The sequence below is a fragment of the Euphorbia lathyris genome, chromosome 8, assembly GCF_963576675.1.
Source record: "Euphorbia lathyris chromosome 8, ddEupLath1.1, whole genome shotgun sequence".
Taxonomy (NCBI): Eukaryota; Viridiplantae; Streptophyta; class Magnoliopsida; order Malpighiales; family Euphorbiaceae; genus Euphorbia; species Euphorbia lathyris.
Window position 1 is genome coordinate 30,323,541 of NC_088917.1, and position 14,330 is coordinate 30,337,870.

Consider the following 14,330-nt stretch of genomic DNA (forward strand, 5'->3'; position numbering starts at 1 on the left):
GAGGAATATGGATATTTGGTGATAGCTAAGAAATAATCGATAGTAATTGAGGAATATGGATATTTGGTGAAAGCTAAGAAATAATTTGAAATTTTTCGAGGATTGAGTAACGAGCTAATGAGGGGTAGCAATGGAATTTGATGGTTAGTAAAATATTGGGTGTATGAAAATTTGCAAATTATTTGATATTTGATGATATGGGTTACATACTTGATATTAAGTATGACTTGGAGTTGATATTCGAGAGTTTAAGAGTTAGCTTACAACCATATATATATGAGGTATGAGTAAATTATACCTTTTGAGCTAGAGCTAATAGAGAATTGTCTATATAGGTGCTGTGGGAGAATCAGATTCGTATCTGAATCTTATGATGTGTTTTTTGACCAGATAGAGGTCGAATTTGTCATGAAGTCCTAAATGAAAGTTCTTTATTATTAACTTACGTTTCCAGAGGTTTTTGAATCGCCTTAATCGGACTCCGTATGAAAAAGTTATGCTGAAAACGGCATATGTTGGTCATTTTAGCGTTAAACCAGAATTTGGTTTTTGCTTCGATTTTTCTCCTTGTTTGAGAGACATTGCTACTGGTTTACATGATAAGTTGGTCTTCTTAGGAATATAGGAAATTGAGGAAATGATAAAGTGATAAATTGAAGATAATAGATATGGGATTGAGAAAGATAAAATATGGAGGTTTCATTTAATGGGTTTGGAAGTTGATTCATGATTGGGAGATTATAACATGAATTTAGTGTATTATAGAATCTTAAGTTGAATAAATGAGATCTGAAATTTAAATTACTGTTTTATTGGTGAACTTCATTGGGTTGAGGTTTAGAATTATTGAGAGTTATATCAATGATGTTTAGAGAGATACCGATGTTAGTGATCAATGAGAAGTAATGTGGGAGAATATATTAGAGTTCATGACTTGATGGTAAGCTTAAATAGTTTTTGAGGAAATAATTAAGATATGAATTTTGAGGACAAATTTTTCTGATCTTAAGCACAGTTTGAGGTAGGAAATTAAGAGATAAATATGATATAAGAGGATATATAACCTAATACAATATATAACTAAAGGCAATACAATATCCACGAAGGAATAAAAATGACACTAGTAAATTTATGGTGTTATTATAAAGTCTTTTAAGTTTTATTTTAATTGATTTTTTAGTCTTTCTATTTATTTTTTTATATTAAAGTATAGGACCATATTTAGTTATATAAATAAAAAAAATTATTTTTAGTTTTTAATATCAAAATAGTTTTAATGAAGTTTATATATATATATATATATATATATATATATTAAAGTATATTTATTTATGTGTATTTTTTTTTTTTGGTAGAAATTTATTTATTTATTTATGTGTATTAATTATGAAAAATATATATTATTTAGTTTCTAAAATTTTGTTATCACTTTTTTTATTTTTTAATATAATATCTTTAAATTAATATTAATTTTTTTATTTTTCTATTTTGATAATTTTTTCAAAAAAATCATATTTTCTTATTCATTTCATCCATAAAATTTATTAGAGATAAAAAAAATTCATTTTTACAATTTTATATAATTTTATTCCTATTTTGGTAAATTTATAAAATATTTTACATTCATTTTTTAATAAGTTATGCAATGCAAACTTTAAGTTATATTATCAAGATTTGGGATCATCTCACCTTACAACATCCACTTCTTTAATATATATTATGTATTTCCCTTCTAATAAGGAACTAGACATGTTGATGGTAAATTATATAAATTCGAGGAGATGTGCTTTAGGCAATTAGATATAGCATTTTCTTTTGTCTCATGTAATTAACTTTGATAATAAAAAAAAGTATTTGTTTATGGTCATTATCAAAGTTAATTACATCAAACACGCCTACAGGATTTAATTATGAAAGGTTAGGTTGTTGATTAATGTTTGATGCTTTGTTCATGGTATCTTCAAGGGGTGAAAACTTCCAATTACCCATAAAGAAATTTGGACCGTGTTGATAATGTTGAAAAGTAAATGTTCTCATTTGAAGGACGGATATTAGGTAAAATAGGAAGTACAAATCTTGATGATATGACATTTTCCCAAATACATTGTTACGTGTTGCTTCATTATGATCAAATATGTACGTATAGGATGTTTGTTTTATTTTATTTCATTTGAATTCTTTTTAATTCAAATTATTTTTTAGTGGTTTTTGAATTGAGTAGTAAACTTTTTATTAATAAACTAAGAAATATCATCCACATTGATTTATACAACACATTTAGTAGAAGTTGCTTCTAAACAAGTTTCCAACGTGTCTTGTAAACCAAGTAATTTATTTTGAAATGTTGATAATTTTATATTAGGTCAATATATTTATATCAAATATTAAATTTAAATAATTTCTGCACTTTAGTGTGAGGTCAATATATTGATCATAATTACCGGCTATACACTTTAGTGTGAAGTCGCCAAAAGGTTGTACAATTTTGTATATAAAATTGAAGATTCTACACCAAAGTGTGAAAAATGACAAAACTTGTACACCACGTATGTAATTTACCCTTATTCACACCTAACCTAAAATTCATAAATTATTTAAATTTAAGATTTGACATTCATATATCGACCTAATATAAAATTATCAACATTTCAAAGTAAATTACTTAGTTTACAAACCACTTTGGAAACTTTTTTAGAAGCCACTTATATTCAATGTGTTATGTAAATCAATGTGAACGATATTTCTTGGTTTATTAATAAAAAGTTCACTCCTCAGTTCAAAAGCCACTAAAAATAATTTGAATTAAAAAAGGAGCAATTTAAAATAAATTAAAAGTCCTATATTTAAATTGAAGTAAATTAAAGCAATGAATAACATCTGTCACTCTTTCTCACTCTCGGGTTATATTAGTTATACTCTTAAAATCATATCTAAAACCGATATGCGCAATATACTTACCGATAACAAATTGAATGGTTCAAACTTCACCGACTGGTTTCGCAACCTCAAAATCATTTTGAAGTTCGAAAAGATAGGGTATGTATTAGATACACCGATACCCATTGTTCCGGCTGATGGTGCTCCCATTGAAGAGATCGATGTTTATCAAAAGCATCAGTCTGATGATGATCATGCAGGATGCATCATACTTGCATCTATGACACCAAAACTTCAGAGGCAACATAAGGAGGTGGATGCCTATTCTATTGTCATGCACTTAAAGGAGTTGTTCGAAAAACAAACTCGATGCGGACGCTATGAGATAGCAAATTTTTTGTTTGGCTGCAAGATGCAAAAGGGTACATCTGTTGTGACACATTATGTCAAGATGAGTGGTTACATAACCAAGCTTTCCAACATTGGATTTGTGATGGACCATGAACTAAGTGTTGACTTACTTCTGATCTCCCTCCCAGAGAGTTATTCACAGTTTATTATGAACTACCAGATGAATGACTTAAAGACCTCTCTTGAAGAGCTCATGAACATGCTCAAGTCTGTTGAGCCCAATGTAAAGAAAGATAAGGTTGTGTCTGCTCTTATTATTGAGGGATCCAAGAAGAGGAAAGGGAAGTTTCCCAATCCCAGAAATCCCAAGAAGAACAAGGGATCGAAACCAATCCAAGCCAAGGGAAAGCAAGTGAAGAAGCCCAAAGGGAAATGCCACTTCAGTGGTAAAGAAGGGCATTGGAATAGGAACTGCAAGGAGTACTTAGCTTCCTTCAAGAAGGGAAAGGATGATGTTTCTGTTGGTCCCTAGTAATTAGTTCCAAGGGGGGGGGGGGATAGGAACTAATGTAACTTTTTCGCTTTTAATTATGCTGACTTAATGTTATTTTAAGAGTTTGTTAACTCAGCGTGTTGGTCAGCACGGCTGATTGATTAGTCAGACAGTTTTAGTTCTATGCTGACTAAGACTGCTTGACTTGAGAGTTGGGAATTGACTCTTGAGAGGTCAGCTTCTAACACAACACTCAGATTTACTCAGTTTCAGTTTTAACAATTTATATTCTGAGTAAATATCACAAGCAACACATGCACATATATATATATTGAGAGAAAGAGTTTAGAAGTTACTCAGCACGACTTATCCTGGTTCGGCCTCTCTGCCTACGTCCAGTCCCCAGTTCCTCCTGGGATTTTCAATCCAATACTGAGCTCTTTCAAGGTAGAGCACAAACCCTTTACAAGGCAGTGAGTATGCAAGAGTACGTCCTCTATTCGTCTACTCAGCTCCTACTAAGTACTACAACCCAGCACTTAGATTTTTCTACCACTGAATGCTTACAACCAAGCACTCAGCATACACTCTCAATATTTCAATTGATAAACACTTGTTCTCTTTTCAGTAAAGAACACTTTAGAAGATTACACAGAATCACTCTAGCATTTACACAAAGAATAGAAGATTTGGTGTAAGATCTTTGTATTTGAGTGCTTTGAAGATTTCTCTCTTGGATTTTTCTTCTTTGTAATTCGGCAAATGTCCAAGTGAAATCCTTGTCCATTTTATAGATGAATTCTGGAGATTAGACCGTTTGAATTTGGTGTGTCCGTTGATTCTAAAACGACTCTTTTAGTAGACAGCTTCTGGTCAGCTTCAGTTTTGCAGGCCAATCCTGTCATCTGTTTTCTTCAGGTGTCAGCCCTGTCTTCTTCCTACAGACTTGTCTTTTTATAGCAGTTGTCTTTTACCAATAATCCATTGAACCATGTTTCTTGGAATTAGTCTTCTGTGTGTTTTCGAGGCTTCAATTATTGGTGCAGAAGATTGGCAGACTTTGTCCTTTAGTGAACGGATCCTTCATGCTATCTTGACTGTCACTCAGCTTCATTCGTTATCTTCGAATGTTCAACTTCCATGCTGAGTTCCTTCTTAGTCAGCTCCGTTCTGTTTATACAATTCTGAAGGAGTCTTCTAATTTAGTCAGCTTCGTTTTGGCAACTTTGAAGGAGACTTCTGATACTGAGTTCTACTCCACTCAGCTTCTATTCTTTCATACTGAGTTCCGTTCCACTCAGCTTGGCTTATGCTGACTTTTGTCCTGTCTAACTTTATAAATATATTTTTGCACTCAATATTGAACAAACACATTAGTACAATTAAATCAAAGCATTTAAATTTAATTGCCTCTTAATCATGGATGATTTTGTCAAATCAAAATCTTGTGGAAAGGTGTTTCAACAAACTCCCCCATTTTGATGTTGGCAAAATACATAATTATGGAACTCAGTTATAAGTTACCCCATGATTGATTTATTTTTGAAATAACTCCCCCGTAAGGGTTGCACATATTGTCTTAACTTAATTCTAAACCTTCCAAGATTTAATTGAATTAACCTTAAGACATTTGTGTATACTGACTTAGTTTAATGTTAGATTTTTCAAGATCTGAGCTAATTGGATTTAAGTCAGTTTTCAAAAATATTAGAAGTATGTTGTTACTCAGTTTATAAGTATTTTAGTGTTAATGTATACTGAGTATGTTTTACTTCTTAATTTGTTTGTTCAATTTTATCAGCCAGGTTGAGAAAATGGTACTTGTCATAGATTAAGCAAAAACATATGAGGAAAGATTCTATGCTAAGTTCTAAACATTGACTAAGCTATATCTAGTTCTTCTTCTTTTCCTTCATATTGACCTGAGCTTGATGGTCAGCTTGATATACTCCTTTGCCTTTATCTTTACTTCCTGAGGCATTACCTGCAAGCTGAGTTCCGTCTTGGCTTTTCTCCCCCGTTTTGCCATCATCGGGTATATAAAGGAAGGTTTCGTTTCTAGCTGCAGTGGAGAGGAAATGTGAGTAACGCTGGAGCCTCTTTGTGCTTTCACTCAAGCCATCAATTACAGGGACACTGTCATCTTGGACATGGCGAGGAACCCGAAGAGAGTTGCTAATCATGCTGAGTAGGCATTCATGTGATTTGCTAAGCCAGGTGTGCGCACTGGTGAGCTGAGCAAAAGATTGGTGGTACATCTTTAGTATGGCAGAGTCATAAAACATGCGCTGAGCATTATTGATGCGCATTGCCTTCATAATCGCTTGGGAAAAGCTCAAGAGTTGACCATTGGAGACTGGGTCAACATCCATCTGTGCTTTGTTGACGTTGAGTAGACTTGTTGAAACACCTTTCCACAAGATTTTGATTTGACAAAATCATCCATGATTAAGAGGCAATTAAATTTAAATGCTTTGATTTAATTGTACTAATGTGTTTGTTCAATATTGAGTGCAAAAATATATATAAAGTTAAACAGGTTAAAAGTCAGCATAAGCCAAAGCTGAGTGGAACGAAACTCAGCATGAAAGAACAGAAGCTGAGTGAAGTAGAACTCAGCATCAAGAGCTTCCTTCGAGGTTGTCAGAACGAAGCTGACTAAACTAGAAGACTCCTTTAGAATTATACAAACATAACGAAGCTGACTAAGAAGGAACTCAGCATGGAAGTTGAACATTCGAAGATAACGAATGAAGCTGAGTGACAGTCAGGACAGCATGAAGGATTCGTTTACTAAAGGACAAAGTCTGCAAATCTTCTGCACCAATAATTGAAGCCTCGAAAATACAAAGAAGACTAATTCCAAGAATCACGGGTCAATGGATTATTGGTAAAAGACAACTGGCACAAAAAGACAAGTCTGATGCAAGAAGACAAAACCTGACGCCTGAAGAAAACAGAGGAAGGGAATGGCGGAACAGACTGAAGCTGACCAGAAGATGTTCCCCAAAAGAGCCGTTTTGGTGTTAACGGCTAAAACAAATTCAAATGATCCATCTGCATATTTCCATCTATAAAAGGACAATCAAGAAGCCTTGGATCATTGCTCAAGCATCAAAAGAAAAATACAAGAGAGAAAATCTTGAAAGCACTCAAATACAAAAAGATCTTACACCAAATTTTCTATTCTCTGTGTAAATGCTAGATTGATTGTTTTGTAATCATCTAAGGTGTTCTTTAGTTGAAAAAAGAACAAGTGTGTGATCAATAGGAATATTGAGAGTATTGAGCTGAGTACTTGGTTGTAAGTATTCAGTGGTAGAAAAATCTAAGTGCTGGGTTGTAGTACTTAGTAGGAGCTGAGTAGACGAATAGAGGACGTACTCTTGCATACTCACTGCCTTGTAAAGGGTTTGTGCTCTACCTTGAAAGAGCTCAGTATTGGATTGAAAATCCCAGGAGGAACTGGGGACTGGACGTAGGCAGAGAGGCCGAACCAGGATAAGTCGTGCTGAGTAACTTCTAAACTCTTTCTCTCAATATATATATATGTGCATGTGTTGCTTGTTGTATTTACTCAGCTTATAAATTATTTAAACTGAAACTGAGTAAATCTGAGTGCTAAGTTGGAAGCTGACCTTTCAAGTGTCAGTTCCCAACTCTCAAATCAAGCAGTCTTAGTGAGCATAGAACTAAAACTGTCTGACTAATCAATCGCCCGTGCTGACCAACACACTGAGTTATCAAACTCTTAAAATAACATTAAGTCAGCATAATTAAAAGCGAAAAAGTTACATTAGTTCCTAACCCCCCCTTGGAACTAATTACTAGGGACCAACAAGTGGTATCAGAGCCTAAGCTCACTACTCAAAGATCTAACAATCTTGAGCTGATCCCTAAAAATGGGTGAGAATAGCACTCGTTTCCTCCCAGGAAACCAAACAACACAGATACTCCCTGAGGGATTATCAATCACTAGACCTCCCCTATTCTTTGGGTCAAATTATACATTCTGGAAGAATAGGATGAAGAACTTTATACAAGCCACAAACATGAGTGCATGGCTTGCAATTTTTCAAGGTCCACATGTGCCATACAAAACTGTTAACAATGAGAAAGTTGTTAAAAGTGAAGCTGAGTGGACAGAGGATGACCTCAGAAAATTACAAAATAATGCTTCGGCTATCAATATGCTTCACTGTGCTTTAGATGCTGCAGAATACAATAAGATTTCAGGTTGTGAGTCAGCATAGGAGATCTGGAAGAAGCTGGAAGTAACTTATGAAGGCACCAGCAAGGTCAAGGAATCCAAAGTGAACCAACACATGCGATTGTATGAGCTGTTCGAGATGACTGACAATGAGGACATCTCAACAATGAATGCCAGGTTCACCAACATAATAAATGAGCTTAAAAGACTCGGTAAGAATTTCACTGAAGAAGAACAAGTGAAGAAGATCTTACGAAGTCTTCCCAAAAGCTGGCAAGCCAAGAAGACAGCTGTAGAGGAAGCTCAGGACCTGACCACATACAAATATGATGAGCTGATCAGTTCCTTGCTGACTCATGAAATTTCAATGAAAAACTTTGAAGCTAAAGAAAAATCTGAGGACAAGAAACAGAAATCCCTAGTGATGAAAGCTTACTCCACAGAAGCTGAGTCAACTGATGATGAGGAAATGGCCATGTTTACTAGAAAAATGAAAAAGCTGTTCAGAAGAAATGAAAGAACTAGTAAGCGGCCATACAAGAGAGGAGACAGATATAAAGCTGAGTCCAGTGACACCAGATACAAAAAGGACAGCTCCAAGCCTGTCACGTGTTATGAGTGCCATCAAACTGGGCATATTAAGTCAAGTTGTCCTAATCTGAAGAAAGATAAGAATGGAAGCAAAAAGGCAATGGTGGCCACGTGGAGTGACAGTGATGAGTCGACATCATCTGAAGCTGAGCAAAATGAAACAGCCAACATATGTTTCATGGCAGATGATGGAGCTGACCAATCTCAATCTGAGCAAGCTGACCTCTCTGGAGACTCTGAACAGGAGGAAAACAACAATAAGGTCAGCTTGACATGCGTGGAGAAATCAAAACTTTAGTATATAGACAACACATGCTCAAGACACATGACAGGTGATGAAACTCAGTTCATCACACTAGAGCTTAAACGAGGAGGTAGTGTAAGCTTTAGAGACAACAAGAAAGACAAGATAGTTGGCTCAGGAACTATCGGAGGTAACCCTAAAATTGAGTCAGTCTCCTTAGTTAAAGGTCTCAAATATAATCTTCTAAGCGTAGCTCAGCTTTGCAAGAGTGGAAGAAAGGTTATATTTGATGATACTAAGTGCCAAATACTCGAGGGAAAAACAAATGATTTGATTTTAACAGCCCCTCGTGTAGAAAATGTTTACATGTTGAGTTTGGAAAAACAATTTTCAAAAAGTATTTGCTTAGTGTCTAAAGAGGACAACTCCTGGCTATGGCATAGGAGACTTGGGCATGTCAGCATGGACCTCCTTGCCAAACTAGCTAGAAAGCAATTAGTTGAGGGATTACCCAAATAAAGTACGAAAAATATCAACTTTGTAATGCTTGTCAGCAAGGTAAACAAACCAAAAAGTCTTTTCATAGCAAAAAGGTTGTCTCAACCAAAAGACCATTGGAATTACTACATTTGGATCTTTTCGGACCTATCCAGCCACTCAGCATGGGAGGTAAGAAATTTTCCTTAGTCATTGTGGATGATTTCTCTAGGTACACTTAGGTCATCTTGCTGAGTAGCAAAGATGAGACATTTGAGATGTTTACCACATTAGTCAAAAAGCTTGAAAATGACAAAGACCTAAGAGTAGCTCACATTAGAAGTGATAATGGTGGAGAATTCAAAAACCAATCATTTGATGAATTCTGTGAAACTAATGGTATTGACCACAATTTCTCTGCCCCTAGAACTCCTCAACAGAATGGAGTTGTTGAAAGGAAGAATAGGACAATAGTAGAAATTGCTAGGACAATGCTGAGTGAAAATAGGCTTCCAAAGTATTTTTGGGGAGAAGCTGTCAATACAGCATGTTACATATTGAATAGGGCCTTGGTAAGACCTATATTAAAGAAAACTCCTTATGAACTTTGGAAAGGACGAAAGCCCAATATTGGATACTTTCGTGCCTTTGGGTGTAAATGCTTTATACTCAATACTAAGGATAATTTGGCAAAGTTTGATGCCAAAGCTGACGAAGCAATCTTTTTAGGGTACTCAACAAACAGCAAAGCATATAGAATTTATAATAAAAGAACCCAAGTTGTAGAAGAGTCAGTCCATGTAGATTTCGATGAAATTGACCCTGCAGGTAAGACAACTCAACCCATGGAGGACGAGCTGAACTCAGCTTCTGCTGACCAGAATGGACATGCTGAGTCAGCAGCACAAGAACTGACCAAAGGTAAAATCGAAACTAAAATTACCTTTGCTGACCAATCTGTTCCTGCAGAGACTGTAGAAACACCTGTTCCAAACAGCTCAACATTACCCAAGGAGATAAAAATTCCAAGAGGACATTCAGAAAAGTCCATTGTTGATGATGCAAATAACAAAGTAATGACTAGAGATCAGCTTAGGAAGTTCCTTAGCAACGTTGCTTTCGTATCAGTTCATGAACCAAAGAACTTTGCTGATGCTGAGCATGATGAGTATTGGATCAATGCCATGCAAGAGGAGCTTGACCAATTCACGAGAAATGAGGTATGGGATTTAGTACCTAAACCTAGGAATAAAAAATCCATAGGAACTAAGTGGGTTTTTAGAAACAAACTAGATGAGCATGGAAATGTAATTAGGAACAAAGCTCGACTTGTAGCCCAAGGCTATAGTCAGCAAGAGGGCATTGATTATGGTGAAACCTTTGCACCAGTTGCTAGGTTAGAAGCTATACGTATATTGTGTGCATATGCCAGTTTCATGAACTTTAAATTGTATCAAATGGATGTTAAAAGTGCATTTCTTAATGGTTTTATAAACGAAGAGGTATATGTTAATCAACCTCCCGGTTTTGAAGATCCAAAATTTCCAAACCACGTTTATAAACTCAAGAAGGCCCTATATGGCTTGAAGCAAGCTCCAAGAGCTTGGTATGAAAGGTTGACCAACTTCCTGCTGACCAGGAATTATGTCAGAGGAAAAGCTGACACAACCTTGTTCATTAAGAAAAAGGGTAAACATACCCTACTTGCACAAATCTATGTAGATGACATAATATTTGGTGCTACTGACGAATCCTTGTGTCAAGAGTTTAGCAAACAGATGCAGACTGAGTTCGAAATGTCTATGATGGGAGAACTCAGCTTCTTCCTTGGACTTCAGATCAAGCAAGGTAAGAACGGCATCTTCATTAGTCAGTCCAAGTACACCAAAGAGATGTTAAAGAAATTTGATATGGAAGATTGTAAGCCCATATCAACCCCTATGGGTACTGATACTGTCATATGCAAAGATGAGAAAAGTAAGTCAATAGATAGTAAACTTTATCGAGGTATGATAGGTTCCTTACTCTATCTCACTACTAGTAGACCTGATATACAGTACTCAGTATGTTATTGTGCAAGATATCAAGCTGACCCAAGGGAATCTCACTTAATCGCTGTAAAAAGAATTTTTAGATATTTGCAGAGCTCAGTTGATGCAGGTCTGTGGTATCCAGCCTCAAATGACTTCACACTCGTAGGATACACTGATGCTGACTATAGACGGGATAAGCTAGAACGTAAGAGTACTTCAGGAGGATGCCATTTCCTTGGAAGCTGTCTAGTATCTTGGTTCAGCAAGAAGCAGTCATCAGTTGCTCTGTCTACAACTGAAGCTGAGTATGTTACTGCTGGAAGCTGTGTAGCTCAAGTCCTATGGATAAAGCAACAGCTTGAGGATTATGGAGTAAGAACTGAAACAATAGAGATCAAATGTGACAACAAAAGTGCCATTGATCTATCCAAGAATCCTATCCAACACAGCAGGATGAAGCATGTCAGCATAAGGCATCACTTCATCAGAGATCACGTACTAAAGAGTGAGATCAAGCTGACCTATGTGCCAACAAATGAACAGCTTGCAGATATCTTCACCAAGCCTTTGGCTCGTGAACAATTTAACATACTAAGGGAAGCTATCGGTATGTCTAATCCTCTTCAGTAATTCTAAGTATTTGAATAAATGTTGAGTGATTGTCATGCTGACTGATATCAATCTAGTAACTGCTGCACATTGAGTTTAATAGTCTATGCTGAGTAGATATAAATGCTGAGTAAATATTCTGTGCTGAGTAGATAGACATATTGAGTAATCACCTTATGCTGAGTGAATGTACATATTGTGTGATGAACGTATGTAGAGTTACTAAGAGATAGGAAATCCATCTACGTAGAATCAAATACTCAGTATCATAAACGACTCATATTCTGGCAAACTGAGTAAATGCCCACTTGCACCGATTAACAATGACACGTGTAACAAATCATACCTAGAAAAACGCAAGTAATAATGAATACCCATGCGCCAAACCTGTCATAAATGGTAGAATCTTTGTCGATTAAAGTCCCAAGATGAAAACGGCTAGTTCATTAATGACTCAAAACTCTATAAGTAGTGGAAGGATCCTCACTCATTACTCTTTACGCTTACGATCTTCTGAAATCGAATTCTCCTCTGTCCCTAAAACTTAAAAACCTTCCTCGGTAACAATGACTTCCGGCAAGAACGAAATCCCTAACATCTCCACTCAGCCTGGCCAAACCTCTGGCAAACCTACTCAAGCTGATCCCGCCGATTCTTCAAAGCAAGTAGAAAGGAATATGGTCAAGGTCCATAAAAAGGTCAACAATTTAGAGGTTCTGAAGTGCAGATGGTTTTCTCCAGGATTCGTCACTTCTGAGAAGCCATTCTGCGACTGGATCGAGAAGAACAAATGGACCGGTCTCTTCTCACTCGCCGGAAAAACATACCCCAGGCTGGTCAGAGAATTTTACTCTAACATGCTTGTTGATGAGGATGATGCTGACTATTTGGAGACTACAGTCAAAAGTCAGAAAATCACCATAACCCCTGCCTATCTAGCTACTTTCCTTGATTTACCAGACGAAGGAATAGAATTTAGGACAACAAAAGAGAAAGTACCAAAGGAGAAGATTGACAAGATCAAGGGGTTCTGTAAACCCAAGAACCACAAAGGTGAAATACCCAGCACGTGTATGGGGCAAGACCAGAAGATGGCTCACTACATGCTAACCAACTTCATCTTCCCCAAACTCAACTCAGCCTCATCTGCCTCTAATTTTGAACAGTGCTTCATATGGTACATGTTGACCTACACTCCACTCAACATGCCCGTCTTTTTGGTTGGGGCTCTTCAACGCAGTGGAAAGAAACTCAGGCTGGGTTCTCTGATCACTAAGATTATTGAGGATAAACAGATTGAGACAATCAATGAAACTGACACTTTGGGAAGTGAGATCACAGCAGCTCTGCTGGTTGGACTGTTGTACAATCAACCGTTGAAAGGATATGAAAAAGTTGTAGATGCTGAGGAAAATGATGAAGCTGAGCTAGAAATTGAGGCTGAAAATGAGCCTGAGAAAGAAGTGGAGGCTCCTGCTGAGTCACCTAAGGAAAAGAAGACGAAGAAGAGAAAGGCCATTGAAACATGCTCCAAAGACATCCATGCTGTCCCAAAGAAAGTGAGACTAGTGTCTCAAGAAAAGGTTAAAGCTGACAAGGCTAAGGAGAAAGCTGAGTCGGCAGAGAAGAGAAAGAGGCTAGAAGAGCCTGAGGATGAAGAAGAGGGAACTCCAAAATCCCCCTTGATGAAAAGGAAGAAGGTTAATTCCTTAAAGACAGTTGAAGCTGATCCCCTAGATTGGGTTGTATCGTCTAAAGGTCATGGAATTGACCTAGAAAAGGAAGCTGAGAAAGAAACTGAGCATCAAGCTGAGAAAACAAATGTTGAAGTAGAAAGGGAAGCTGACAAAGAAACTCATGTTGAGGAAGACATCCATACTAAGCAGGAAGAACCTGCTGATGTTGAGCAACCTCAGGGTGATGCTGAGCAAAGAGTTGAGGAAGAAGAAACTGTTGCTGATGAGGATCATGTTGAGCAACATGAGCATCCAACTATGGTAGAAGAGACAGTTGATACTGATGAAGAGAACATTGATGCTGACCTTTCTCCTCCCAAGGAACAAAAGTTCAAGCGGCTTAAGAAGAAAGCCCATAAAACTCAAGTTATTGATCTCCTTGCAGACTCTCCTCTTCCAGAACAATTTACTGGCATGTCTGAGCTACAGTTCGCATACTTTGCAAACGACCCTGAGTCTCCCTCAAAGGAAAAACAAGCCTCTGTTACTCAGGATGAGGAACAAGCCAAAACCCTTGAAGATCCAAATCCAACTGCTCAAGATGGAACAAACCCTGCTTCAACTTCACCCACTCAGGATGAGCAGGTCAACATGACTAACCAAACTCCACCTCCAACTCAGCATGTTGACAACTCAGCTCCTGAAGATCATCTGCATCAAAGTCCAGTCACTAATCAAGGTGATCAATCTGGCAAAGAGCCTACTCCCC